The sequence below is a fragment of the Stegodyphus dumicola genome, chromosome 12, assembly GCF_044657685.1.
Source record: "Stegodyphus dumicola isolate Sdum_Otavi_A_Nest chromosome 12, ASM4465768v1".
NCBI classification, from domain to species: domain Eukaryota; kingdom Metazoa; phylum Arthropoda; class Arachnida; order Araneae; family Eresidae; genus Stegodyphus; species Stegodyphus dumicola.
Window position 1 is genome coordinate 101,418,968 of NC_140779.1, and position 4,475 is coordinate 101,423,442.

The window sequence follows — 4,475 nt, forward strand, 5'->3', positions numbered from 1 at the left end:
CATTTGAAATATATGAAGTAGCTAGTGGATTACATAATAAAGAAGAGAAGGTAAGAGTTAATACTTTTCTTCATGTAATAGGAATTCGTGGTCTTGCAATATATAATACATTTCCTATAGAAGAGGGTAAAGAAATTAAATTAAGTGAAATTAAAACAAAATTTACAGAATATTGTATTCCTAAGAAAAATATTACATATGAAAGACATTTCTTCTTTACTAGAAATCAAACCGCGTCAGAAACCATAGATGAATACGTAACTGATCTTCGAAATAAAGCTAGAACATGCGAGTTTGCACAATTAACGGATAGTTTAATAAAGGATAAAATTGTTTGTGGTATTAAAGATGATATAGTGAGAGCAAGATTGTTACATGAAACAGAATTAACATTAGAAAAAGCTCTTGATATATGCAGATCTGCTGAAATAAGTGCACATCAAATGAAAATCATAAAGGATGAGGAAACTGCTGTAAACTTAGTGAAAAAGAAACTAAGTAAATATAATAAGAATACCTACGAAGAGGTAAATACCAATAAACAAAAGACAAAAGTTTGTTCTAAATGTGGAACATCTCATGAGTATCGAATGTGTCCAGCATATGGAAAAATCTGTCATAAATGTAAAAAGGCAAATCATTTCGCGAGTCAGTGTAAAAGCTATATAATAAAAAATGAAGCAGTCAAGGTAAACAAAAAAGATAGACAAATTAAATTAATAAATCATGACTCTGAGAAAGAGTTAGAATTTTATGTTGGCACATTAAACCTTAATTCAGATAACAAGGAAGAGAAATGGACTGTTGACGTTAATGTAAATAAAAGTAAACTAAATTTGCAGTTAGATACTGGAGCAATGTGCAATGTTATTTCTAAAAGCAAACTGAAATTGCTAAATGTTCCGATACAGAAGTCTGAAATTAAAAGATTAGTTACATTCTCTGGGAATAAAATAGATACTTTAGGAAAAGTAGTACTTAACTGCCAATATGGAAAAAATAATTATGTTGTGGAATTCCAAGTTATTGACAAAGAAGTACACTTCTACATTAGGATTAAAATCATGTTTGCAACTAGGTTTGATTCAGAAAGTAATGTCTGTTTATACTGAATACTTACTGGAGGAATACAAAGATGTATTTGAAGGCTTAGGTTGTTTGAATGGAGAATATAAAATCCAGTTAAAACAAGATGTAACGCCAGTCATTCATTCTCCAAGAAAAATACCCATTGCTATACGTGATAAAGTTAAGAAAGAATTACAAAGAATGGAAAATTTAAATGTTATTGAGAAAGTAAGAGAACCAACTGAATGGGTAAATTCAATGGTCACAGTTGTCAAACCGAACAAAATAAGAATATGTTTAGATCCTAGAGATTTAAATAAAACTATAAAACGAGAACATTATCCGATGTTAACCATTGACGAAGTTGTCACTAGAATGCCTAACGCAAAAATATTTTCTGTTTTAGATGCTAATAGTGCTTTTTGGCAAATCCAGCTTGACGAAGAAAGTAGTAATTTGTGTACATTCAATACACCTTTTGGCAGATACAAATTTAAAAGATTACCTTTTGGCATGTGTTCAGCTCCAGAAATTTGCCAAAGAAAATTAAGCCAAATAATAGAAGGTCTAGAAGGCGTTGAATGTATTATAGATGATATCTTAATATGGGGATCTAATGAAAAGGAACATGAGCTACGACTTAAAAAAGTACTCCAGAGAGCACGAGAAAATAATTTGAAGTTCAATAAGGCTAAATGTAAAATAAAAGTTAATCATATGAATTATATAGGACACGAGTTAAGTGAAAATGGACTAAAACCTGATTTTTCTAAAGTGGAAGCAATTGTTAAAATGCCAGAACCTACAGATGTGCCTTCGCTACAAAGATTTTTGGGAATGATTAATTATTTAGCCAAATTTATTCCTAACTTAACTACTATTACAGCACCATTAAGACAGTTACTTGAGAAAAAATGTCCTCTGGCACTGGACTGAAAAGCATCAAAAAGCTTTCGAAACACTTAAAGAACTGATTGCAAAAGCACCCGTATTAAAATTCTATGATGTTAATAAGCATGTAACTCTTTCAGTGGATGCAAGTTCTGAAGGATTAGGTGCTGTTTTACTACAAGAAAACCAACCAATTGCTTATGCTTCCAGAGCTCTAACAAAAAGTCAGAAAAATTATGCTCAGATAGAAAAAGAGCTTTTAGCTATTACTTTTGGATGTTCTAAATTTCATCAATATATATATGGCAAACGTATTACAGTTGAAACTGATCATCGACCATTAGAAAGCATAACTAAGAAACCTCTTTTTAAAGCACCACAGCGATTGCAAAGAATGCTGTTAAATTTACAGAAATATGATCTAGATGTACGATACAAAAAGGGGAAAGACTTATTAATAGCAGACACTTTGAGCAGAGCATATTTGAATACAACAGAAGAAGATAATGATGAAGATACAGAAATTTGTACACTGATTCCAGCATCTGATGACAAAATTTATGAATTAAAGAAAGAAAGTGAATGTGATGCTACACTACAGTACTTAAAGAAATATATTCTGAGAGGCTGGCCAGAAAGGAAACATCAGGTAGAACCTCAAGTCAAAGTATTTTGGGACTACAGTGATGAGTTGACAATGGAAAATGATTTATTTTTCAAAGGAGGAAGGGTAATTATTCCTTTATCTATGCAAAAGGAAATGTTAAATTTAATTCATGAGGGTCATTTTGGTATAGAAAAATGTAAGAAAAGAGCTAGAGATGTTTTGTTTTGGCCATTTATGAACAAGCAGATAGAAGATAAAATTTCAAAATGTTCTATATGTAATGAATACCAAAACAAAAACATAAGAGAGCCTATGATACCACATGAAATTCCCAATTTACCTTGGTATAAAGTTGCGACAGATTTATTTGAGATTAACAAAGATGTATATTTATTAATTGTAGATTACTATTCCAACTTTTTTGAAATCTCTCCAAACTACCGGATACTCGAAGTCAGACAGTGATCAGTTACATGAAATCTCATTTTGCAAGATACGGTATACCATTGATAGTGATATCTGATAATGGACCTCAGTTTGCAAGTAAAGAATTTTCAGAATTTGAAAAGAAATACCAATTTAAACATATAACAAGCAGTCCATACCATCCACAGTCGAACGGATTAGCAGAGCGTTCAGTACAAACGGCGAAGAAATTGTTAAAGAAAGCCCAAGCAGATCATGCTGATCCTTATTTAGCATTGTTAGCTCATAGGAACATTCCAACTAATGAGATGCTAGGATCACCAGCTCAACGACTTATGAGTAGAAGAACAAGAACGATTCTTCCTACATCTGAAGAATTACTTAAACCTCAAGTTGTGAGAAATGTAAAAGAAAAAATCAACCAAGAAAGAACTAAACAGAAGTCATATTATGATCGTCATACAAAAACATTACCATTGCTAAATAAAGGAGATTGTGTTCGGGTATATCAAGATAATCGCTGGAAACCAGCAGTTGTAGAAGAAGTGCATAAGACGCCTAGATCATATATACTTAGATCAGGTGGATCAGTATTGAGAAGAAATAGAAAAGATATTAGAGGAAACAGTTCAGCTGTTGATGAGAATATCAGAGGAACAGAACAAGGAGTTAATACACAGAAAACAGATGTAAAATGATATGATTCCAGATATTATCAAGGGCAAAGTTTAGAAGATCAACTACCAAACTCTACTAACTCAGAAACAAGGAACGGTGAGCTAAGAACTAGAAGTGGGAGACTGATTAGAAAGCCGGCCAGGTATTTGGACTGATTTTAGACAGTTAAAACTTTTGAACTCTTTAAAAAAACGAAAGATGTAATATTTAATAATTTGTAAATGGTAACATTTAATATTTAGTAACTTGTAATTGGCAACACTTTGGATACAGATTGGAAAATAGAACTACGCTGGTATTGCAGTTCTCTGTGATTATACATTCTAAGATTGTAAATAAATAGTTTCTAATAGCTAAAAGTGAACCCTCATAATTTTATAATATTAACTAATTTATCAACTGGTTATACTTAGTATTAATGTTTACTAATTTTCAGATTTTGAAGGCTTAAGTTTCTTGCTTTTCATTAGTTACTAAAGTTATTTATTAGTAAAAAAATATGAAATATAGAGGTAAAATATTACTTATTTCTTCTTGTGCTCGCATATCATTATGCCAAAATTCACATACGATTTTGATGTTCAGAAAATGTATGTCTCATCATGTCATGTCTGCAATGTTATCTTGCATTGATTTGCACATGTTGTTTCTTTACATGTTATTTTCTCTATGACATTTTTGTTCACAATGTTTTCACTTATAACCAAGAATTTAAGAATGTAGACCTCCAAATCTAATAATATTAATCACGTTTTGGATGTTTACAGATAACTTCAGTTCTTTGAAAAGTTGAAATAAAATGTAC